Source organism: Heptranchias perlo, chromosome 17, assembly GCF_035084215.1.
Source record: "Heptranchias perlo isolate sHepPer1 chromosome 17, sHepPer1.hap1, whole genome shotgun sequence".
NCBI lineage: Eukaryota > Metazoa > Chordata > Chondrichthyes > Hexanchiformes > Hexanchidae > Heptranchias > Heptranchias perlo.
This window is the reverse complement of record NC_090341.1, coordinates 44,290,229-44,317,192: the sequence shown is the minus strand read 5'-3', so window position 1 is coordinate 44,317,192 and position 26,964 is coordinate 44,290,229. Positions and strand designations below refer to the sequence as shown.

At 40.4% G+C, this 26,964-nt stretch overlaps 1 long non-coding RNA gene across 1 annotated transcript; it reads left to right on the top strand.

Annotated features, from left to right (window-relative positions):
• Positions 1-5,420: 5,420 nt before the first annotated feature.
• LOC137333906 (uncharacterized) lies at positions 5,421-22,340 on the top strand. Its single transcript, XR_010966006.1, has 4 exons — positions 5,421-5,537; positions 5,862-5,959; positions 21,328-21,396; positions 21,916-22,340. It is a non-coding gene; the product is annotated as an uncharacterized lncRNA (long non-coding RNA).
• The last annotated feature ends 4,624 nt before the right edge of the window (positions 22,341-26,964 follow it).

Here is a 26,964-nt window from a genome sequence, read left to right as displayed (position 1 = left end):
GAAAGGGCTGTGTGTTAACCCAGTGCACCATCCAATCTCCTTTTGTCCACTGACGACTTCCCTTTTCATTTAATTTTATTTCTTGCCACTTTGCTTGTTCTTGAAAGTCTGTCAACACAGGTTTGGCCAGTAACTTAAGCTGTGAAAATAGGATGGTCCTGTTGTACTCTATTTCTGTTCTGTCATTGGAAGAGTTGCAGAATTTGTCCTGGCCAATATTTCTCCCTCAACCAACGGTATGATGAGTGAGGATGCAGAGAGCAGGAAGTATGTATACATCAATATATATTACCTCAAGCTGCTTTTATCAAATTACAGTCTAAGGAATCATTCTTGGTTTTATTGAAAGTTTTTTGTGATTTGAGGCAAGACTTTTTGGTCCTGCATGACTTGACTCCACTCTTCCAAAATTGTTACTTGAACTTTAACTAGAAATTAATCTTTGTGAATGATTAAAGCTATTTTTATATTGCTCCAGTGCTGTGCACAGTCATGGTAATTAAAAAAAAACAGATTATCTGGTCATTGTGACATTGCTGTTTGTGGGACCTTGCTGTTCACAAAATTGGTGCCACATTTCCTATTACAACAATGACTGCACTTAGAAAGTACTTCATTGACCGTAAAGTGCTTTGGGACAGCCTGAGGTCGTGAAAGGCTCTATAGAAATGCAAGTTCTTTCTTTCTAAATCAACCATTTGTCTCATAAATGTAATGAAACACTCATAACTATACAAAAATCTCATTAGCACTTTGTAAGCTCAATATTAATGAAATGAAGTGGAAATGTTATGATCTTATTGCATTAATTGTGAGTTCACTCACCCTTGTGGCCCTCCTGTGTGGGTCTGATCAGAGATGCAAGACTGTAGGGCATTTTCAAGTTCACATGAAATGTACATTATGTCTCTTTAGGGGCCACTGCATTTATCAAATGATTTCATAAGAACTTTACAGGTCATTGCACAGAATGAGCCTCAGAAATGTTATAAATTTAAAGTGGAATAGCAGGGATTTGTTGTTGCAGAAACCAGTAGCAATGTAAATTTTCAGAATTGGTCAACCTATTAATTTTTCATAGCATAATTTGTATGGGACTGACGAGAGAAATCAATGCCAATTTATGCAAGTCTTAGCAGGGTTTTGTATAAGGAGTGTTCCCCAAAGGAAGAAAAGAACGAGGATTGTTAAATAAACCCGGCATATAAGAGCAGGGGAATGGGACTAATTGCATAGCTCTTTCAAAGAGCCAGCACAGGCACAATGGGCTGAATGGTCTCCTCTTGTGCAGTACCTACTATGATACTATATCCACCCAAGAATTTTACAGCACTGTCGGAGGTCATTTGACCCATTGTGCCTGAGCCACATCCCTGAAAGAGATGTCCCCTTAGTCCCGTTTCTGTGCCCTTTCCCCATATCCTTTTAAATTTATCTCTTTAAAGTATTTATCCATTTTCCTTTTTAAAAAGTTATCGATTCTGCTTCTAAGACTGTTTCTGCTTGGTCCATTCATGCACTAACAACCTTGTGTGTGCAAAAAAAATTTCTCCTAACCTCATTTTTTTGGATATCATAAATTTATTCCCCTTAATTACTGACTCTCTGATCATTTACCTATAATTTTGAACACCTCTACCAGATCTCATACAGTTTAAATTGTGGCACTTAAGTACGGAATGAGAAAACAGCAGTTGTCCCAGCAAGCGTGTACCCAATCCCTTAAAATATTCCCAATCTATCTGATCCACTCAAACTGAAATAAGGCAACCAACTACAGACAAAACTTACTAGGACAATTAGTGTGTGGAAAACCACCATTGCCTTAATCTTTATCCACAGATAGGAACTAGCCATCATCCCACAGGTCAGGCAATTACCTGAGATACTTTCAACAAATTTGCTCTCTGGCTGATCAGGTGATCTTCCTGCATGCTGTCTCAATCTGAGGCAGGCCTTCAGGTCTTTTCTGTGTAGACCAGACAAAAGTGCGGACACAAATGCAGGCAGATTATTTGTATGCAATGAATTTGAATGCCGTCATCACAGCCTGAAAGCAAAGTCCTGGGCAGTACACAGACGCAACTCTGAAATTCCGGGGGTTGGGGGGGGGGGGGGAGGGGGTGTAAAGCGGAATTTCCACTTGCCCCATGAATGTGCCACAGACTCTATCCCAAATGCTGGGGTCGGGTATTTGCATGTTGCTGCAGGTGGGTGCCTGCCCCAGGAGTGACACAACTGGGTCCCTGTCTCCACCAGGAACACAGGTTCAGCAGCAGAGGCTGGCTGCTGTGTAAGTGGACCTGCATTGCCGGCTGAAGACAATGAAGAAATTTTAAAATACCGCTTTCAACGGAGGCCAGTTTTCTGAAAGCAGTCAGCCTTTTGGCCCTTAGCAACATACAGGCATCCCTTACTCCCAGCATTGCTAGGGCACAAACGGAGGGAACTAAATTAAATGTGTCTCATTTGCATAGAGCTGTAATATGCACGCCCTCAAATCCGCTGAAATTTCTGATGGAGCAAATAAGGAGCAGTAACTCAATGTTATCAGATCCCACCCAGTTAACCAATTTTGGCCTTAAAGTCTCCACATCCTGTATCTATACACAGCTTTAAACATTGCTGCCTGTGATTAAAATAGAATTTTTTGTTCCGTTAATCCTGTGTATAGGGTTAAATTCTGTTGTAACCAACATTAAAATGGATTTGTTTTCTTAATTGTAAAATGATGGATAGGCACTGATCAGTCTACCAAGGCACCTATCTTATCCTTTGGACTGGGGTTTAATTAAGTTCAGCAGTTTGAGATATTAACGTATGTATGAAGTGGCCAGCAGCTACTGTATATTTAGGAAATTATAACTTGGGAGTGATGGAGGGAGTCATCTTCTGTGGCAGACACAAAGATTGACTGGGTCCTGGCTTGGATGTCATGGCCACAGGTGTTTTGGTGATGTTCGAAGATATGTCAAACAGTTTTTATTGTTTAAATTTTGCATTAAAAAGGTAGTTGTAAAGTACTACTTCAAAGAGAAATTGAGTGTAAACATGAACTGTGGATAAGGATCTTCAGTAAAGTAGTTCTCACTACATACACCATGAGAGAAGTACCCAAAATATTACTGGAGGAGTGTTTATTGGACTGCTTGCATTTTTAGCCGAATAAAATATTGAAGATAAATTTGTCATCACTAAAGCATATTTATGATTATCCTTTGCACCCAGTATTTGACTTGAGCTGATTTCTGTGGTGTTGCCTTTTCCTTTCGCTTCATTGTTGTTTAATTTATAAGTAAATGTTGCAATGATTTTCTGTGCAATGCTGTCTGGCATTTGATATCTCCACCTTTCTGAATTGATTGAAGATGTATTGTGATCACAGAATTGATGCCATTGTGCACAATTGTGAAAAGAAAAAATTTGTAGGGCTATGGGGAAAAAACGGGGGAGTGAGACTAATTGGATAGCTCTTTCAAAGAGCCGGCACAGACATGATGGGCTGAATGGATTTCTTCTGTACTGTATCATTCTATGAATTGGGTTAATGTGTACACGTAGACCATGCTAACCTTTGCAAGAGCCTCTGCAAGATAAGGCGTACCTATCTGGTTTATGTGGGACAAGATGCGCTGCATGAATATTAAAACAGAAAGTCGTACCTTAAATGCCATCTCCATGACCACTCCTGCATGTGCAGAGCAATTGATGAAATTTGATATTTAAAAGAAAGGTGATGAAAATTAAACTCATAATGCAGAAATATGTATTTTTTTTAAATTCCAGATTCCCTCAGTCAGTATCCACTGGTAATAAAACGAAGCCTGCTATGCAGGAACGTGACTCTGCCACAGGAGGGCGAGTGTGGTCAGGGAAAGTGGTAACCATTTCTTCCTTAAGCGCTGGCTCTTGATGAATCTGATGCCCAATCCAATACGAGAAAAGAACGGTTAATCTTATAGCTTGTTTAGTTTACAGAAAAAGAATTGAATCTGTATGTAAATTCAGCCTAATCGCAAATCCTGGTTTAAACAAAACTGCCAAGTGTGAACTGGCCTGAAACCAACTCAGCCCTGAGCCAAGATCTGGACAACTTGGAATTATTGGGAGAAAACTGGTGTCTATAATCAAGATGGGGGAGGGCAGGAGGAGTCAGTACAGTGAATTATAATATAGGAGGGCAGGAGGAGTCAGTACAGTGAATTATAATGTAGGAGGACAGGAGGAGTCAGTAGAGTGAATTATAATATAGGAGGGCAGGAGGAGTCAGTAGAGTGAATTATAATGTAGGAGGACAGGAGGAGTCAGTAGAGTGAATTATAATGTAGGAGGACAGGAGGAGTCAATACAGTGAACTATAATGTAGGAGGGCAGGAGGAGTCAGTACAGTGAACTATAATGTAGGAGGGCAGGAGGAGTCAATACAGTGAACTATAATGTAGGAGGGCAGGAGGAGTCAGTAGAGTGAATTATAATGTAGGAGGACAGGAGGAGTCAGTAGAGTGAATTATAATGTAGGAGGGCAGGAGGAGTCAGTACAGTGAACTATAATATAGGAGGGCAGGAGGAGTCAGTAGAGTGAATTATAATGTAGGAGGACAGGAGGAGTCAGTAGAGTGAATTATAATGTAGGAGGGCAGGAGGAGTCAGTACAGTGAACTATAATGTAGGAGGGCAGGAGGAGTCAATACAGTGAACTATAATGTAGGAGGGCAGGAGGAGTCAGTACAGTGAATTATATTGTAGGAGGGCAGTAGGCATCACTACAGTGAAGTATAATGTAGGAGGGCAGGAGGAGTCAGCGAATTGAAATATAATGTAAGAGGGCAGGAGGAGTCAGTGTAGTATAATGTAGGAGGGCAGGAGGAGTCAGTGTAGTATAATGTAGGAGGGCAGGAGGAGTCAGTGTAGTATAATGTAGGAGGGCAGGAGGAGTCAGTGTAGCATAATGTAGGAGGGCAGGAGGAGTCAGTGAATTGAAATATAATGTAGGAAGGCAGGAGGAGTCAGTATAGTGAAGTATAATGTAGGAAGGCCTTCTTGTGGATCTGCTCCTGGGCCTGGCTAAAACAGCCATTCACAGGTCCAAGATGAGTACGTCACATAGGGGAGGGTCTCTCTGGCTGCTTACTTTTCTTCCTCGGTCTTGTCTATGCTCGGGTGGCACTGGAGAGGGAACATGCAGTGTCTGCCGGTATGCTTGAGCCTTCCGCTACCGGTGGGCACCACAGGGCATAGAGTGTCTAATTGACACAAGCAACAATATTGGGCCAGAAATTGCTTTAAAAAGAACGGTGAGCTCAACAGCGCCCACCGTTGTTAGTGGCCAAATGAAGGAGCAAGTTTCGGAGTTCACACATGAGCAGACAAACGGCGAAATCCAGAACTTGCTCTTCCTGGTTTGCTGGCGATCTGACAGGTTCGCCTTAAAGGGATATCCAGCTGCAATCAACAGAATCAACTAACCAGCAACCTGCTCTTTTGCCCAGCTGGAAACTAACTAATATCGCCACAAACAGGCACGCTTAAAAATACAGGTCTGAACTAAGTTTTAACAGCGCAGTAAGACTTAATAACCGCCAAACAACTAAAAATTAACTTTTAAAAACTTTATATATATATATTAAAAAAATTTTAAACTTTTTTTCCTTCTGTCTCTTATAATTAATTAGATTATTTCTTACCCTCTCTTTTTTGCTGTCTATAACTGTTTTTACAAATGATTTTATTGTTGTAGCTTTCACTTCCTGGTTTTTTAAGTTGCAGCTTGTACATCAAGGTTTTGACTCTTCGTGGCTTTTCAAGGATGCTGCAATCTTATTGGTCGAGGGGAGAGATTGATCCGCTCGCTTCTCCCACAGGTCCTAGTTTCGCCGGAGTTAACGCTGGGCTCTTCTCAACTTCCTATTAGGGGGAGTGCCCGCAGTAAAAACATAGTAAAGACACAGTAACGTTGTGGGTGAGTATAAATCTATGGAGCAGCGAACGCATTTGTTCACCGTTCGGAGCAATTTACGGGCCATTGTGATTTGGAATCATAGTCCGTTTAGTTAAATAGACTTTATGTCTAAATTATATTAGTATTGCCTCCTTAAGAGGGGGCAGTTGTGGAACTGTATTTCAGCTGGTGACACTGCGGCAACCCAGTTTCACCTTTGTTGATTAATTCCAAATAGGCCTTCCCCACCCTGTAATGCTTAGCAAACATCTAGCTTTACTTTCCTGGAGCTATTCCAGGTGCATAATTGCCTCCTGATTGCAGTTTGCGGCTGATGAAGAGAATGAGTCGTCTCACTCTTCATAGTTGGATCTCTTTGGGGAGATAAAACTCACAGACTCAAACCAGCTGAATTGTGAGTATACCTGTGGTTTTTATAACTTCCAATAACTTTTAGTAACCCACAGTTTACTTCTGAATAGCACAAGAGCAGCAATTTCTAAGCTTATATCTCTTTAAAAGTGAATGAGGTAAACATAAGAACATAAGAAATTGGAGCAGGAGTAGGCCAATCGGCCCCTCGAGCCTGCTCCGCCATTCAATAAGATCATGGCTGATCTGATCCCAACCACAAATCTAAAGAACACAAGAAGTCGGAGCAGGACCCGGCCACATAGCCCCTGGGCCCTCTCCGCCACCCACAGGGCATTGACCGATCCGAACTCAGCTTCATGTCCAATTTCCTGCCCGCTCCCCATAACCCCTAATTCCCTTTACTTCTAGGAAACTGTCTATTTCTGTTTTAAATTTATCTAATGATGTAACTTCCACAGCTTCCTGGGGCAGCAAATTCCACAGACCCACCACCCTCTGAGTGAAGAAGTTTCTCCTCATCTCAGTTTTGAAAGAGTGGCCCCTTATTCTAAGATTATGCCCCCTAGTTCTAGTTTCACCCATACATGCACAGGGGTTGGCTGATGAAACACAAATGTATTTTCTGAATAAGACGACACCTCCAGGGAGTAATGAATTTGCTTTCTGAACAGCACTAAACTCTCCAGAGAGTAATGAACCTGCTTGGTGAGTTTTCAGGTTGTCTCTCTGTGGAGCGATTCATTCTGCTTACTGGCTGGAGGGATACTGTCACACTGTAATTTATGAACAGCTGCTCTACACACCTCAAGGTTGTACTAAGAATTTTGACATGAACTCAACAGCCGCCTGCTAATGACCTTATGGCAGAACAGCAAATTGAACTCAGCAGAAACCTAAAAATAGAGTTACACTCCTAAGTTTAAGAGAGGAGAGGAAGCTGAATATTTGTCTTGCAAGACAAATAACTGAAGATTTTGGTAGCACTTCTGCACTAAAGACAATAACAAGATTGTTAGTTTGTGGTTTTACTCCAAAATTAAAAGCCAAGTGGACTTGAATGACAAATTGTATTGTTACCTTGCTCTGATGTGACGTGCCACTGGTTGATGGGATTGAGGTTGGTCTCTGCAGATTCCTCGTCCATTGAGTTTTTAAGCTCTGAGGTGATAAGCAGAGTGTGGGCTCTCCCTTACAGGGAGGGAACATTGAAAGGGAGTCAACTGGGCTCTCATAGCAGCAAGAGGGAGAAAGGGAGATGACTGGCAGCTGGCTGCAATCTAACCCCCTCAGACTGGGAGAGGTGCATAATAGAATCTGGATGAATCTGAAGAAGCGAAAAAGAAAAAAAAATTGGTTTTGTAGATTTGAAAAGTTTTACTTTGAAGTATTTCTTTACCTTCCAAAGAGGGAATTGGGAAAAAAATAATGATTCATGATGGAATATGATTCCATGGACAAGAAGTAATCATTCTTAATGTGTGAGTCTGGAGAGCATTCAACCATGATAGTGGCATCACAACCAAGCCCAGCCCTGTCCTCAATCAAAACCCAAAACCCATAGGTGCACACTTCCAGCAGTGGTCACCAGATCATGATTAGGAGTAAAATTGAGACAAACGATATAGGAACTAACCGCAGCACCCCCCCACCCACACCCTCCGTCCCCTCCCTCCAGTCCTGGTTGAAATCTGCTAACAGTACAGAGCAGGGATTAAACCATTTTGGTCTGTACCACACCCACAAGGACTGAATCCATTAGTTACTTTTACTCTGGTTTCTTGCGTATGACAATCACTTCCATTTTGACCAATTCTCCTTCTACAGTTCATCTCACTATCCATTAGAGTTCCTTCCCTTTATTTAACTACAATAGTTTTAGATCTTTTTGCTTGTTACAGCTCCTCACTGTCCATTTCTCTGTCGCTTTTATGTTCATCTCTCAGTTACAGTCCTATTATTCTTTAGCTTCACGTTTTTCTCTGTATTTTGCATTTCCCTCTTTTTTTTACCTCCTATGTATTCTTCCTGCACTCAACCTTTCCTTATATGAAGCATCTTTTATCTAATTTTTTTACACACTGGACCATACTTTTCCTTTAAAATCTTGTAGTGCCGTTCTTGCTGGACTCGATTTGTGGCTCAAATCTCTCCTTATTTCTCTCTTGAATTCCCTGTTGTACTTTTTTTTCTGACCCTTCTAATTGTATTGCTTTTCCTAATGTGCAAGAAAACCCAACTATTTTAGGCAACTAGACCTGTAGACGTCAGAAGCAGTCCAATATAAGTAAGTGTAAAATAATTAGTATGGGAACGAGGAACCAAAACAGGGATATGCGTTAAATGGAGTAGTCATACAGTGTGCCTATTTGGAATAAGATCTACGGTTTACTGTGCATAAATCTATGAAACTGTCAGCACAATGTTTGACTACAGTTTTTAAAAAAGGCAAACAAGGCACTGAGTTGCATTAGCAGAGGAATCGAGTACAAAATGAAAGAGGTAATACAAGTCACTTTGAAACAAAGATGACCACAACACAAGCATAGAAAAAGGCCATAGACAGTGGTGTTAGTGAGTCTGGGTCAATAGAACAATGCACGAGGCACATTGAGGCCTTGTGTAAAGAGCCTGTCCCAGAACTTTTGCACAACCAAGATGCTCAAGATATCACCAAAGCGGTGAATTCCAGCCAGGATTTGGTTACTGTAGTCTCTTATATACAGAGGCAGTATAGCCACTATCGTGAATCATGTACAGAGGCGATATAGCCATTATAGTGAGTCATGTACAGAGGGAATACAACCACAATTGTGAGTCATGTACAGAGGCAGTATAGCCGTTATAGTGAGTCATGTACAGAGTGTGTATAACCACTACAGTGAGTCATGTAGTCATGAATCATATAGTCATGATCACGGGGAGTACAACCACTATAGTGAGTCATGTACAGAGGCATTATAGAGAGTCATGTACAGAGGGAATATAACCACTATAATGAGTCATGTACAGAGGCAGTATAATCATTATAGGGTGGTAGAAGTTTGGAACTCTTCTACAAATGGCAGTTGATGCTAGCTCAATTGTTAATTTTAAATCTGAGATTGATAAATTTTTGTTAACCAAAGGTATTAAGGGAAATGGGGCTAAGGTGGGTAAATGGAGTTTGGTTCCTGATCAGCCAAGAATTGAATGGCGGAACAGGCTCGAGGGGCTAAATGGCCTACTCCTGTTCCTGTATTCCACTATAGTGAGTCATGTACAGAGGGATTATAACCATTATAGTGAGCCATGTACAGTGATCAGTATAGCCACTATAGTAAATCATGTACAGAGGGATTATAACCATTATAGTGGGACAGTGGTCAGTATAGCCACTATAGTCCCTTATGGACTGAGGTCAGTATAGCCCCTGTAGTGACTTTTGTACAGGGGCAGTATAGCCACTATATTCCGTCATATACAGAGGCAGTATAGCCACTATATTCCCTTATATACATAGCAGTATAGCCACTATACTGAATAATATAAAGAGCAGTATAGTGACTGATAAACAGAGAAATAAAGCCACTATAGTGACTTATATGCAGAGGCAGTACAGCCACTATATTCCCTTATATACAGAGCAGTATAGCTACTATAGTCCCTTATGTACAGAGGCAGTATAGCGACTATAGTCCTTTGTGTAGAGAGGCAGTATAGCCACTATAGACAAAGGTACCCAAATAGCAAACCGTTACTGTTTGAACTTATTATGCAAGTGACTGCGCATTACTTACAACTGTAATAAACGTGACATCCATTGCCTGACCATTGAATATTCTTATTTGGTTAAGAAAGAAGGCTTTTTATTTTAAAAAAGGCTTTCATTTAGTTATCTCTCCAGAATAGGGTTAAAGTACAAAATTAAGGTATGATCTAAACAACCATATGTTTTATTTAAATTCCCAGTCTCCCAATTTAGTATTGTAAATATTAACAAGAATATAATTGTTATCAATGCCCATCAATAATTGTTATCACATGCAACCTTACTCCTAATGAGCAGTAACAGGTTCATACTTTCACAGCTTGTTCCTATACTGCCAATTTTAAAATATATTTATAGTTACAGTGCCAATGAGTCACAGAAATTCAGATTTAGATTAACACTGAAGCAATAATAATGTTCTACTTGCAGAGAATTAAATGAGACCGTTCTGGGACTGAAGGGACGATGAAATTAATCATTCTACCCATGTGTGTATGAAGGAACTTGCATTCATATAGTGCCTTTCACATCCTCAGGACATCCCAAAGTGTTTCACTGCCAATTAAGTACTTTTGAAGTGAAGCCACTTGCTGACAACCAATGTGCACATAACAAGGTCCCACAAACAGCAGTGTGATATTTTGTTTTTAGTAATATTGGTTGAGGGATAAATGTTCCCTGCTGTTCTTCAAATAGTGCCATAGGAATTTTTGTGTCCACCTGGGATGGCAGATAGGAGCTCGGTTTAGTGTCTCATCTGAAAGTTAGCACTTTCAAAAGTACAGCGTTCCCTCAACACTGCACTGAAATTGTAAACCTAGATTATGTGCTCAAATCTCTAGAGCGGGGCTTAAACCCACAACCTTCAGATTCAGGTGAGAGTTTTACCAATGAGTCAAGGCTGAGATCTCAGAGGTACCCAAGATGTAGGTTATGCAAACAAAACCACAAAGTGACACTAAAAGGTAACAGTCTGTCCCTTTACTTCTCAATAATTGAGCTATAATTGTGATCTCCCAAACTCCTGATTATTTCAGTTCTTCAGATCAGGCTAGTAACATGGGTCTTCTTTGCCATTGTGTGACTGGACCAAATCTCCAAGTTTAATAAGTCCATTCATTCTGTAACATTGTGGAGAGGATATGTGTGTTCTAAATGAAAAACCTTAATCCTCAATTCAGTAATTGTTTTTGGCAGAGTGCACGCTCAAATATCAACTCTCAGTGTACCAGTGCAAAGCCCAGTTAAAAAATACTCTGCAGGGAAAAGTCTCTGGTCTGCATGAAAATCCATTTGTAAATCCAAGCTGATACCAAATGATGGTTGGCACTGTAATTTAGGTGCTGTGGGGTGCCCAGTTGTACATGATGTTGACCTCCTTTCCCTCTACGGTTCGCCAGGACACGTTTCGAGTAAGTACGAGACGCTTGATAGTGGAATGCATGGAATAGACTTAATTCATATACAGTACAGGTGATCAATCTATACCATATACAGGAGCAGCTTCGGGTCCCTCTCTCTTTCGAGGTCTCCCAACTAACTCTGGGAAAACCTATACTTCTCGTACACCTCAGTTTGCCTACTTTAAAGGTACACTTCACAGATAAGACTTCACGATTGATCTGTTCTTGGATTCTTTCAAGAACAATTTATTTACGTAAACAGTTTTAGTTGCTTATATCACAGGTATAGTTCATAAACAAGACTTCCTGACAAACTGTTCTCGGAACCTCTCAAGAACAGTTTATTGACCACTTATTTACCTAAACATCCACTCTATGCCATGGTTAATTGACCCCCTATGTTTATTATACTAGTCCCTAAAACAAGCGTACTGAGCTTGAATAAAGGAGACTATGATGGTATGAGAGCGGAATTGATTAAAGTGGACTGGGAAAATAGATTAAAGGGTAAGACGGTACATGAGCAGTGGTGTTCATTTAGGGAGTTATTTTACAACTTTCAAAATAAATATATTCCACTGAGGAAAAAAGGGTGTAAAAGAAATGACAGCCACCCGTGGCTAAGTAAAGAAATCAAGGATAGTATCCGACTAAAAACAAGGACATATAAGGTAGCCAAACTTAGTGGGAGGATAGAAGATTGGGAATTCTTCAAAAGACAGCAAAAAGTAACTAAAGGATTGATTAAGAAAGGGAAGTTAGATTATGAAAAGAAATTAGCAAAAAATATAAAAACAGATAGCAAGAGTTTCTATAGTTATATAAAAAGAAAAAGGGTGGCTAAGGCAAACATAGGTCCCTTAGAGGATGAGACCGGGAAATTAATGGTGGGAAACATGGAGATGGCAAAAATGCTGAACAAATATTTTGTTTCAGTCTTTACAGTAGAGGACACTAAGAATATCCCAACACTGGACAAACAGGGGACTCTCGGGGGGGAGGAGCTAAATACGATTAAAATCACTCAAGAGATGGTACTCAGTAAAATAATGGGACTCAAGGCGGATAAATCCCCTGGACCTGATGGCTTCCATCCTAGGGTCTTGAGGGAAGTGGCAGTAGGGATTGTGGATGCTTTGGTGATAGTTTTCCAAAATTCCCTGGACTCAGGAGAGGTCCCGGCAGATTGGAAAACTGCTAATGTAACACCGTTATTTAAAAAGGGTAGTAGGCAGAAGGCTGGAAATTATAGGCCAGTTAGCTTAACATCTGTGGTGGGTAAAATTTTGGAGTCTATTATTAAGGAGACAGTGACGGAACATTTAGATAAGCATAATTTAATAGGACAAAGTCAGCATGGCTTTATGAAGGGGAAGTCATGTCTGACAAATTTGCTTGAGTTCTTCGAGGATATAACGTATAGGGTGGATAAAGGGGAACCAGTGGACGTAGTGTATTTAGACTTCCAGAAGGCATTCGACAAGGTGCCACATAAAAGATTATTACTTAAGATAAAAAATCACGGGATTGGGGGTAATATTCTGGCATGGGTGGAGGATTGGTTATCAAACAGGAAGCAGAGAGTTGGGATAAATGGTTCATTTTCGGACTGGCAACCAGTAACCAGTGGTGTTCCACAGGGGTCGGTGCTGGGTCCCCAACTCTTTACAATCTATATTAACGATTTGGAGGAGGGGACCGAGTGCAACATATCAAAATTTGCAGATGATACAAAGATGGGAGGGAAAGTAGAGAGTGAGGAGGACATAAAAAACCTGCAAGGGGATATAGACAGGCTGGGTGAGTGGGCGGAGATTTGGCAGATGCAATATAATATTGGAAAATGTGAGGTTATGCACTTTGGCAGGAAAAATCAGAGAGCAAGTTATTTTCTTAATGGCGAGAGACTGGAAAGTACTGCAGTACAAAGGGATCTGGGGGTCCTAGTGCAAGAAAATCAAAAAGTTGGTATGCAGGTGCAGCAGGTGATCAAGAAAGCCAACGGAATGTTGGCTTTTATTGCTAGGGGGATAGAATATAAAAACAAGGAGGTATTGCTGCAGTTATATAAGGTATTGGTGAGACCGCACCTGAAACACTGCATACAGTTTTGGTGTCCATACTTAAGAAAAGACATACTTGCTCTCGAGGCAGTACAAAGAAGGTTCACTCGGTTAATCCCGGGGATGAGGGGGCGGACATATGAGGAGAGGTTGAGTAGATTGGGACTCTACTCATTGGAGTTCAGAAGAATGAGAGGCGATCTTATTGAAACATATAAGATTGTGAAGGGTCTTGATCGGGTGGATGCAGTAAGGATGTTCCCAAAGATGGGTGAAACTAGAACTAGGGGGCATAATCTTAGAATAAGGGGCTGCTCTTTCAAAACTGAGATGAGGAGAAACTTCTTCACTCAGAGGGTGGTAGGTCTGTGGAATTTGCTGCCCCAGGAAGCTGTGGAAGCTACATCATTAGATAAATTTAAAACAGAAATAGACAGTTTCCTAGAAGTAAAGGGAATTAGGGGTTATGGGGAGCGGGCAGGAAATTGGACATGAAGCTGAGTTTGGATCGGTCAATGCCCTGTGGGTGGCGGAGAGGGCCCAGGGGCTATGTGGCCGGGTCCTGCTCCGACTTCTTGTGTTCTTTAGATTTGTGGTTGGGATCAGATCAGCCATGATCTTATTGAATGGCGGAGCAGGCTCGAGGGGCCGATTGGCCTACTCCTGCTCCAATTTCTTATGTTCTTATGTTCTTATGTTCTTATTATACCTTAATCACTCATGGTCATTCCAAACACTATCACTTTGCACGCATCCCCTGTAGATCATTATCAGACCTTTGAAATAGGCCGTATAATCTATCCTGTCTTTGCCCAGTTTCCTTCTGATTTACTGTTTATATTAGAAAGCCTGTTGCTTCCATGACCATTTGTAGTTATACAGGTTAGTTCAATTATTAACCCTTAACTCTCCAACATGTCCAGCACATGGATTCTTGTGGGATGGGGAGATGTTCTTTCAAAGCTGGAGGACAGCTTTTATGAGAAGTTTGGACTGATTTCTTTCAATTACTAACACTTTACCATTAGCACTGTAGAGTTTGTAACACTCATCCTTATTTGCTGTGGGAGTGGCTGTAGTTAAGGTTGGGATTTGCATTAGGTTGGAATATTTAGCATTAAGTTGAGTTTTTATTACTTCATTGCATATGTTATGATTTTAGTTTGAGCATTGTTGAGTAAAAGTTCCAAAACACAATACCACTGACCGGCAGAAGCAGCATGTTAAATTGATGTGGGTATAACTTGATAACAGGTTCCTGTGTGTGATCTTTGTGGATCATGTTGTATCTTCCACGTCTTTAGCTGCTGCTCCCCTCAATTCTTTAATTACTTTACTAAAAGTTGCAAAGGAATACCTTGATTGGCAAGCAGCAATCTGTATGTTATTGTTTTGTATATTTCATAATGCACATAATTGAACTTCAAAATTTCCATAGTGACTACTTCTAAAGAGAAAAAATCAGAGGTGGTTTTGTGTTCCATGTGTCAGGGAGTACAACATGAGCAACAAGAGTGAAAATTGAGTGGCTTGTAAAATCATTCAAACCCCAAACGGTAGACATTTGTCTGTGCACTATTTCATCGAATCATAGAAATTTACAGCACAGAAGGAGGCCATTTGGCCCATCGTGTCTGTGCTGGCTGAAGAAGAGCTATCTAGCCTAATCCCACTTTCCAGCTCTTGGCATGTAGCCTTGTAGGTTACAGCACTTCAAGTGCATATGCAAGTACTTTTTAAATGCGATGAGGGTTTCTGTCTCTACTACCCTTTCAGGCAGTGAGGTCCAGACCCCCACCACCCTCTGGGTGAAAAAAATTCCCCTCAACTCCCCTCTAATTCTTCTACCAATTACTTTAAATCTATGCCTCCCTGGTTACTGACCTCTCTGCTAAGGGAAATAGGTCCATCCTATCCACTCAATCCATGTCCCTCATCATTTTATACACCTCAATTAAATCTCCCCTCAGCCTCCTTTGTTCCAAAGAAAACAACCCCAGCCTGTCCAATCTTTCCTCATAGCTAAAATTCTCAAGTCCTGGCAACATCCTTGTAAATCTCCTCTGTACCCTCTCTAGTGCAATCACATATTTCCTGTAATGTGGAGACCAGAACTGTACGCAGTACTCTAGCTGTAGCCTAACTAGTTCTAGCATAACCTCCCTGCTCGTAAATTCTATGCCTCAGCTAATAAAGGAAAGTATCCCGCATGCCTTCTTAACGATCTTATCTACCTATCCTGCTACCTTCATGGATCTGTGGACATGCACTCTAAGGTCCCTCTGTTCCTCTACACTTCTCAGTATTGTACCATTTATTGTGTACTCCCTTGCCTTGTTTGCCCTCCCCAAATGCATTACCTCACACTTCTCCGGATTGAATTCCATTTGCCACTTTTCTGCCCACCTGACTAGTCCATTGATATCTTCCTGCAGTCTACAGCTTTCTTCCTCACTACCCATCACACGGCCATGAATTAGTTAAGGTTTGAGTGAAATTCCTCTCCGCTTTTTTTTAATGATGTCCATGACTCATTTGAAATAGGCTTGAGGGCTGATCAAGTGCTCAGGAGACGGGCAGCACTCACCAAGAGCTCTGCAAGCTTGCAGCCCCTGATTTTCCATCCAACAATTTAAATGGTTGGAAAATAAAGGGAGGTAGCCCTGCAATTTCCTGACCAGCTCTTCCTGTAAGCACCACTCCCATTTGGGAATGCCTGATCGGACAACCAACCTTCTAATCCCGAGGTTGAACACTCTAACACCTTAAGCTGCAACACCTCTGAGGCAGATGAAATCAACACCTTAAACAAGCACCTCTTAAAACTTAATCAACACCTCTTAAACCTCTAATACCTTAAACAGGCCTAACCAGCACCTTAGATGGGCCTGATTAACACCTCTTTGACAAGTTCAACGAAAACCTTAGCCAGACAGTGCCAACAGCAAAGCAATTCACTTTGGATCCATGAAAGACAAATTAGAATATTTTCTAAATGGCAAGAGACTAGAAACTGTGGAGGAGCTAAGGCATTCGGTTGTCCAGGTACACATATCACTAATAGCTAGTATACAGGTACAAAAAGTAATCAAAAAGGCTAATAGAATATTGGCCTTTATCTCAAGCGGGTTGGAATACAAAGGGGAGGAAGTGATGCTTCAGTTGTACAGTTGTAAACAATTTTACAACACCAAGTTATAGTCCAACAAATTTATTTTAAATTCCACAAGCTTTCGGAGGCTTCCTCCTTCGTCAGGTGAACGGTGTGGAAAACCGTTCACCTGACGAAGGAGGAAGCCTCCGAAAGCTTGTGGAATTTAAAATAAATTTGTTGGACTATAACTTGGTGTTGTAAAATTGTTTACAATTGTCAACCCCAGTCCATCACCGGCATCTCCACATCAGTTGTACAGAGTCTTGGTTAGACCCCATCTGGAGTATTCCATTCAGAACCACAAGGTTCATTTTAAACATTTTTTTAATTGCCACCTTTTTAATCAATGACACTATTCAAATAAAATTAAACCTGATCATTTGTCAAACAAGCAGAACCAAATCGAGTTTAATTCTCTCCTCTCCCACAGTAAATTGAGACATTAATTACCTGCTCGGAAGTGTCAAGTGATAAGTGTGTCTTTTCTGACATTTCCGCTGCTTACTGCCTTTACTTAGCTGCTAATTATCCTGCTGCAGTGAAAACCTCTTTTTCACATTGATTGCTGCTCATGGGGAGCACAGCATGAGGTTGAAGGGTCAAATGCTGCCTGCGAGTCTCCTGATCTGTGACTACTTCGACCTTGTGTATTGGGATGCCCTCATTCTGTGGATCTGTGAAGCTGAAGTAATTTAGCCCTGAAATCAATTACAGCTTCATCTACTTTCCAATTCCCCATTGTAATCTGTACTCCTTTCTCCCTGAGCCTCATTGTTGCTTTCCCCCTGCTGACTGCCATTGTAAACAGACTGTTGGACATTCAGTAATCCTTAGTAACTGCCAACGCTCACTGTCTAGGCCTCTTGGTTACTGGACGGTGAGTGCCATCTACAAGCCATCTGCTTGACAGGAGGGGTAAGGGGAGAGTTAATAGATAAGGCTCAATCAAATATTGTCAGTGGAAAGTGATCAATGTGTTAATATTCAGATCCTTGGCACTTACCCAGCTACAGCAACTGCAGATATAATGCAAAACATCTCATACATCTATGGGAGAGCAACACAATATTAATGAGTATTGTTCACCATCTTACATTTGTCCCTTAGAGGATGAGACTGGAGAAATAATAATGGAAAACAAAGAAAAGGCAGAGGAATTGAACAGGTATTTTGTATCTGCCTTCACAGTAGAAGATCCTAATAACATACCAATAATAGTAGAAAATCAAGGGGAAAAGGGGTGGGAGGAACTAAAAACAATCACTATCACTAGAGAAAAAGTACTAGGTAAACTAATGGGTCTAAAGGCTGACACGATCCCTGGACCTGATGTCTTGCATCCGAGGGTCTTAAAGGAAGTGGCTACAGAGATAGTGGATGCAGTGGTTGTAATCTTCCAGAATTCACTAGATTCTGGAAAGGTCCCAGCGGATTGGAAAACCACAAACGTAACACCCCCTATTCAAGAAGGGAGTGAGACAGGAAGCAGGTAACTATAGACCAGTTGGCCTAACATCTATCATTGGGAAAATGCTAGAATCCATTATTAAGGAAGTAGTAGCAGGATATTTGGAGACTCATAATACAATCAAGGAGAGTCAACATGGTTTATGAAGGGGAAATCATGTCTGACAAATTTATTAGAGTTCTTTGAGGAAGTAACGGGCAGGGTGGATAAAGGGGAACCAATGGATGCAGTATATTTGGATTTCCAAAAGGCATTCGATAAGGTGCCACATAAAAGATTACTGCACAAGATAAGAACTCATGGTGTTGGGGGCAATGTACTGGCATGGATAAAGGATTGGCTAACCAACAGAAAACAAAGAGTCGGGATAAAAGGGTCATTTTCAAAATGGCAATCTGTAACGAGTGGGGTGCCGCAGGGATCAGTGCTGGGACCTCAACTATTTACAATATATATCAATGACTTGGATGAAGAAACAGAGTGTCTTGTGGCCAAATTTTCTGATGATACAAAAATAGGTGGAAAAGCAAGTTGCAATGAGGACACAAAGTGTCTGCAAAGGGATATTGACAGGTTAAGCGAATGGGCAAAAATTTGGCAGATGAAATATAATGTGGAAAAATGTGAAGTCATCCACTTTGGGAGGAAAAATAAAAAAGTAAAATATTATTTGAATGGAGAAATACTACAAAATGCTGCAGTACAGAGGGATCTGGGTGCCCTCATACATGAAACACAAAAAGTCAACATACAGGTGCATCAGGTAATCCGGAAGGCAAATGGAATATTGGCCTTTATTTCTAAAGGGATGGAGTGTAAAAGCAGGGCAGTCATGCTACAACTGTACAGGGTGCTGGTGAGACTACACCTTGAGTACTGCGTACAGTTCTGGTGCCCCTATTTAAGGAAGGACATACTTGCATTGGAGGCAGTTCAGAGAAGGTTCACTAGGTTGATTCTGGGTATGGAAGGGTTGTCTTATGAGGAAAGATTGAACAGATTGGGTCCATACTCATTGGCGTTTAGAAGACTGAGAGCAGGTCTTATTGAAACATACAAGATTCTGAGGGGACTCGATAGGGTAGATGCTGAGAGGATGTTACCCCTCATGGGGAATCTAAAACTAGGGGGCATAGTCTCAAAATAAGGGGTTGCCCGTTTAAGACGCAAATGAGGAGGAATTTCTTCTCCCAGAGGGTCGTCAATTTTTGGAATTCTTTACCCCAAAAAGCTGTGGAGGCTGAGTCATTGAATACGTTCAAGGCTGAGTTGGACAAATTTTTGATCAGCAAGGGAGTCAAAGGATATGGGGAAAGGGTGGGAAAGTAGAGTTGAGGTAAAAATCAGATCAGCCATGATCTCATTAAATGGCGGAGCAGGCTCGAGGGGCCGAAAGGCCTACTCCTGCTCCTATCTCTTATGGTCTAAGAACCAGAGGCAGTCCACGATAGAGCAGATGGTACATGGTCTGCAGAAGGAACGGGCTTTTCTTGTTCCATGTTTCTTATGTTCTCATTAAAGACTTGTTAGAAAAGCTGAAACACTCTAATAAAAATGAAAAATGAGGGAAGTACACAGCAGGTCAGTCATCATCTGTAAGGAGAAAAGACAGGTTATAATGTTTTGGGTGTGTACCTTTCATCAGACTTTCAGTTGTGATTAGAGCACCATGCAGATGATTTTGTTACTTCAAGGTTTTTATTGGTTTCCCATGGAAATGATTTGATTGGACACCTTTTACACAATCACATTATACAATATCATGTTATATTGAATACTACAACCATCACAGGATACAGTGCAGCATACACACATTTACAATGTTCATACATGAATTATTCATTGCACTTATAACAGTGAGTTTTACACTCCTCTTTCCAAATACATGGAATCCAGGTTTACTTTAAGAAGTCACCTCATTTTCATACACATGTAAAAACTCTACACAGATAACAACTGAATACAGTTTCTCAACATTTTATACGAGCCAGCCACAAACACAATGTTTATTTTTTTTTGCCTTTTTTTAAATGTATTTTTTTAAACAAGCACAAGTTGGCAGGATTGCTGGTATGTGAGACCCACACCCAGTGGCTGTTTAAATATTCTGACAAGATTTACACACTGTACAATTATTTACATGAGAAACAAATATCATATTTAGCAGCCCAATCAGCTGCATTAAAAATGATCAAACTTGAATAAAGTGGAGGCTGTACCAACTAAAGGCTCATCATGTGGGGAGACCAGGGCTGACACAGGGATTGGATAGGCAAACAAAACTAAGAGGATAAAGATAATAAGAAGGGGGGAGAGGGAAGAAGAAACTTGGGCATGCCACCTAAGCAGCTGTAGTCTATCTTTCCCATGTGTCTGGGTGGACTTAGAGGCCCTATGGGTCAAACAATACAGGCACTGGAGATGTGGGAGAGACTCACCTGCTCTCGGCTAAAGGTGCAGGTGAAGGGTCAAAATGGAAAGCGTAAGGTCAAAATCGAGTGAGAAAAAGTTAGTGAACTGACAGGTTTTTTTTAAGCTTATGAGAAACAATTTTTTCCATCAAATACTGATTTCATATTCCAGGAAAACATAATTGAAATATACAAGTCAGGTCTGGACACCAAAGGTAGGCTTCTCTTTATAATTTACACCATTAACAGGAACAATTGAACCTCTTAATTTTAAAAAATTTCCTCTTTTTTTCTACCAACTTTCTGCTCTCCTAAAGGCATTGGCCCCCTTTCTGGAGTACTGTTCCATGGGCACCAGTTACCCTCTGGTATGTCATCCAAGTGGCCAGTCTTCATGCATAAGCTTAACCAGGGAGTGCTGGTGGGTTATCAGAAAGTTGGATTAAGAGGTGGGGGGGAGGAGTTGGGTAATCATAGGTCTGAATCTGATCCGGTCCACAGACATTCACTTTACAGTGATTGATCCAGCAGTGAGCACCTTGTTAATTATTCGCTGCTTAGTCCAGGATGCTGAGACCTATTGTGGCATCTATACTATTACCCTGACTAAGATCAGCTAACTCCATAGTCCAGGGCTCTAGCTACTCACTACCTCAATCTGCTTAGCCACCGGGGCTATAATTATTGAGTGCGGTGCAGAAGATTGACCTTAATAGGTTCCAAATACCATTCAACCACCATCTCCTCTAATATTCACTTTCTTTAAGGTTGCAGTGTGATGCCTCTCCTCAAGAATGTGGTTCATTAGCAAATGAAGACAACAGATGAGCTGTGAGGTGAGATGGTAACTATCACCTCAACACACTGGTGACTGTGAGAACGTTCTCAGAGATTTGTGATAAAAACTGAATTTTTACAAGGCTCCTGTGACAATTGACTATGATTTGATACTGCGACTGGTATGGCCTGTGTTAAGTTGAACCTGTTAAAGGGATGTTTTGTCAACAGCTGCTGTATGCATTTCATTCACACTGATCCCAATCTATAGTTTCATATTAAAACAATACCCACTTTGTGACTGTACTTTATATTTACTCAGTAATGAACCTCAGAGTTAAGTTTGAAATCACAAGAAAATGAATCAAGGATTGCACAAATCCTACATAGAATCAATTTCAAATAATGCCCATTAAATAAAATCTTTCCTTAACCTGCACCTAGTTCAGTTTACATTTTGAATCCTGTTATGTCTGCTTGAAGTACCATTTTATATATATATATCTTTTTAAAAACTGATTACATTTTAATTCTGTTCTAACCATTAGATGTTCACCATGTATACTCTTATTTTACAGTTTCAGTTGGAGGAATGGAAAATTCCTTATGGCTGTGGTGCAGAGCCGATGGAAACTATTTGTGTAAAATCCATGGGACCGGCAGAGTAAATTGCAATGCTGTCATGCCAGTTTATACCATTTGATGGCTATTTTATTGTTCACATAGCTCACTGATGTTCTCTAGTGGCAGTAATCCGGTAGTTCAGCATTAGAGCACCAGGTGCACTTTTGTCAAATATCTGGAACATTTTGACAGCCAAGTCTGAGAAGCAGCATGCCCACAATTTGTTAGCCCAGTCAATGAACATGGATTCAGCTCAGCCTTGACTAATAGCCTAATAATTCCTTCTCAACTGAATTTTTATAAAGTATTCAAAATGTGGCAGTGTTCCCCCTTAAGAGGTCTACCTTGAGAGATTACAATTAATTTTGAGATCTTAATTTACCACTGTACTGGAAAGGAAATTAGCATTACTTTTTTAAAAACAGTTTCAGTTTCCCAGTGTTGAAGGTATAGAGTTCTCTTAGCAACTTTTCACTGTCTGTGCTAAGAGCTTCTCAAGAATGCGATAGCCTGTGAAATTAAATTTGAGGTTTTCTTTTGAAATCAATGACTGCAAAAAATCTTTTTAACAAACCTCGGCCCTTCTAGTGTCTACAGGAAGAAGGTTGCACGCAACCACTTATTTGCTGGATTCACTCTTCCACTTTGTTTGTGAGGTAATTGTCTTTGTGGTGGGATGCAGGATAACACTACCTCCAGTGTGTAGTAGTAATCTGTTACAGACTGTATCTGTGTTCTTCATTAACAAATACCACAGAGAGAGGAGGTAATCTTTGATTGCACAACCCCGAAAAACACCTATAACCTACTAAATGCATTAAACTCCAAGTATTAAATCTCTTTTATAGCTTTCAAAATATACACCATCTCTCATATAGAATTGCAAATAATTTTATGTACATTTTTAATGCTAGATACTCTGAAGTAAAATTTGAGTATTTTACAGAACCATGGCATATTCTTTAATTTGATATATATACTGCCAATTAAACTGAAAAAAGCATCCTTTTCAGTTGATACTTTGATATAGAGATGCTACTGCATCTCCCAAAATGTTAATGACACACTGGACACATTTTGTCCTGGGGCTGTCGCCAAATACATGACTAGTCAAGAATAGCAATGTAAGTTGAGACCAATTATTTTTCCAGAGTTGATTATTCATGCAGTTACACACATTTGCACATACAGACATACATACACGTTGATGTCACAACATATGGAAGATGCAAATATCTGGCCGATGACATGATTAAAACTGCACACAGTGGGGAGGAAGCTGTAGCCAGCGAAACCAGCCAGCCACCTAGAAAGAATGGCATCGCCAATAGTCTATGCAAAAAATAGGAATATTAATGGCTCCAACAGTTGACTTTTGGGTCTGGGAAGGAGTCAATTGGTCAACTTCAATAAACAGCCCCACTTTATTCAAATTCCTCTCTAGGTTTCTGCAAGTGAAGGGGTAGAACATCAGGCTGATATTCTAAGGCATATGTCAAGTGTGATGAAGTAGCTGGTGGCAGAGGCATCCGAATCTTAGAGGATGACTGAAGACTGATCTGTATTTTAAAGTTGGAAGGACTCCAGCTGCTGATGGCTGATATCGGTGTTGGGAGTTTGGATATAGTTTGCAATTCTACTTGTTTCCAGATGGAGGTTCATGATAACAGGGGTGATATTCCAAAGAGGGAAAGGAAAATGATCATAAAAATTGATAAGAAAGAGACCTGATAAACGGAAACTGAAAAATCCTAGACATCAAACCCAAAGTCCTGTCAGGGCAAGGGGGTGAGAAAAAAAATCACTAACCTTTGGATGGTTTGACCTTCAAGGCTTTAAATTATAATAAACTTATGTCTGACCATCCAAAGCCCAATGGTAAGTTATAAATCAACATTCTCCAATCTACAATCCTCAGGTCATAACAAAGCCCACTCCAGCTTTCTCTAGTCAATTTATCTGTGTATTTAATTCCCCTTTAGTACATATAATGAAAAAATGTTTAAGCACTTCTGTGTTTGGGAGTTTAAAGGTCTGCATTGTCATTCCATTAACAATAGAGTTAGCAGAGCTGAGAGGGTTGAATGTTAGGAGTCTGCTGCTGTATCCATTTTAAACAGAAATGTCCAGCTCCAAGACTGGGAGAACCCATAGGTGACAAGTTGGGTCCCCTGAGTATAGCTGACTTTCCTGTGTTGTGGCTTGCCAAAAGCAAGTGCATATAGTAAATTTAATATGGGCAACACTAACAACTGCAATACCAAACTAAATGGAAGGCAAGCACTGAATCAGCAAGTCATGCTCTAACCTGCAGACAAAGATACACACTACCAACCCACTGCTTTGACATGGCTATGCCTTTGGCAACGGGTCCTGTCAAAGGTTCAACAACACTCCACTTGACAGGTTACGCCAGTTAATGAGTTACAGTTACAAACATTGCTTCTCAATATCATTAGCATAATCTTAGTTTACGCCATATATATATAACATTAAATTCAGTATTAAATATTAACACAGTTTTCTTATCATTGCATAGAAAATCGAAAATGGTAATTGTTTTCCTTCATCCTATTCTGGTGAGTGGAAGCCCAAACGAATTGCACATTACCATAGATGCAGGGCAGAGGCAAGCTTTCTCCTCCACAGTTGTGCTCTTGTCAGCCTACCACTGACCTATTACTCAACCTATTGCTTCTAATAGTACCATCTCTCCTTTTCTACCCAATACAAATCCAGTACTGCATAGCGATGAGGAAAAATGCAGGTTGTGTACAAAAGAAAAGAAAAATCTGTTTGAGGTATACAATAGAAAATTAAAATGATTAAGGCGGTTTCAAAATAGCATACAGAAAAATACCAGGCAAGCACATTAATGAGAAAACATTATGTGGAATACGCTCACAGCAAATTAAAGGAATGGAATAGCTTGTAATGGCTGCATGGCATGTCTGGCCACGATGTCAGTCCAGGTGTCACCAGTTATGTGGTTACTTTTAACACATTTGGTCCTTAGGACCAGTGTTTGTGTTTCACAATCATTGAACAGTGCTAGGTCCTGGGTAAGGGGCTGAGTACTGCTATCATCTCTAGAACGCCTTGAAGCTCACAGCACTCTGCACACACGAGTTACGCCTGCCCATCTCAAAGGATCAGCTGGAAACTGAACAAAAGACAGTGGAATGTTTGGGAAAAATGGAGCATTTGCTCCCAGCCCTAAAAAAGGTAATACGTTCACCTCAGGGAATTCTGGTCTATGAATACAGAAAAAACCTATGAAGATCAAAAGCTTGAGTGAGAGAAACTGGACTCTGTGCATGCTCCAGTATTCCCCTTCAGGGTCCAAGGTCAGAGGGCATTGAACAAACCCAGGCATAAGGAATTCCAAATTCTGCAAACATCGTTTGGAGGTAAAATAATTCCAAATATTCATCATTAGGCAGAAGGCCTCCCCAAACCATCACTTGATATTATCAAGTGATAACCAATAGCTGGAGGTTCTCAATGGCCTTAAAGGCTTCACTTTTAAAATTCCATCAAACTAGCAGAAGATTTGAACTTGGACAAAATTTGGCTTCCAAAATTTCTTTGTGTGCCCATGTGTAAAAGTATCCTGAGAACCAAAGACATCAGATATCCTGAAATGCTGTGCAACACCTCCGATTCTTCAGCCAACCTGCAAAACGGTTAAGGTACAGCCAGCCTTTGTGTAAACTCTTAGCAAGTTACACCGTTCCCCTTCGGATGCATTTTCCTCTTCACATTGCATAGACAGACACTGACGAGCTTTGCCTTACAATTTCCACTATGGGACAACCAGAAAATCCTAAAGAGGAAAAGAAAGACATTTTAATAAGAAACCATTTTGAATATCATAATCATCAGTTAAAGAGGGATGTGTACAGATATTAATTCAGTAAGAATGTGTAGCTTCAACCAACCCAAAATAAAATGGGAAGTATGATGACCTAATTTAAAATGGTAAATGTGACACAAGACATGTGAATTGAAGGCAGCAAACGTCATTGGAGTGAGGGATGAACTAAAGGAAATTAAGTGGGATGGGTTGCCGACAGAAAGCTACGGATAAGAAAATTCTTAAAATTATAATTCTAAATGCATGCAAGATAAGTAAAGGTTTGGAAAGATAAGTGCAAACCAAACAATCAAACCCCAAAATAGAGAAATTAAACTGCAAATAAGGAAGAAAAATAATCTATATAGTGAAATTTGGAAGTACTTGAAGAACCTTTTGCTACCTGTTAGAAAGAACAGCTTATTAACAGCAAGTTACTGTATTGCCACAAAGGCTTGTAGCATAAATAGCATCAATATTAAAGCTGTACATTCAGGGAGCACAGCTTTTATTTATTCACATTACTTATTTATAAACATTACTTAATTTAATCTTCTCACTATGATGTTCTTTACCCCCTTAAGAATTAATAATGGATGAAACTTTTACTCCAAGGTCCCTAAGACTCTATTCCACATTCACAGGATCATAGAAGTTGCAGCACATAAGGCGACCATTCGGCCCACCATATCTCTGCTGATGCTAGCTCTTAAACTGGAGCTCTCTAATCCCATTTCTATGTCTTTCCCTTTTATAGTCTTCTTTATCAAATACATAGCCAAGTCTCCTTTAAATAATATTATACTGTCTGCCTCAATAGCTGCCTGTGGTAAAGTATTCCATGTTCTAATAACCGTGTGTGTGAAAACATTCTTCTCATTTACCCCTTTGATCGTCTGGTGATAATCCTCAGTTTATGCCCTTTGTTACCAATTTGTCAGGCATCGGAATATTCTTTCACTACTTATCCTCTCAAACCTTTCAGAATTTTCAAAACCTCCATTAGATCCTCCGTTAACTTTCTCTGTTCTAGTTAAAAGCTCAAATTGTTCAACCCTATCTTTATTACTGTTAACCTAATTTCTGGATTCAGTCTAGCAAATCCTTACTGTCCCCTTTCCATGACTATAATACCCTTCCTAAGTTG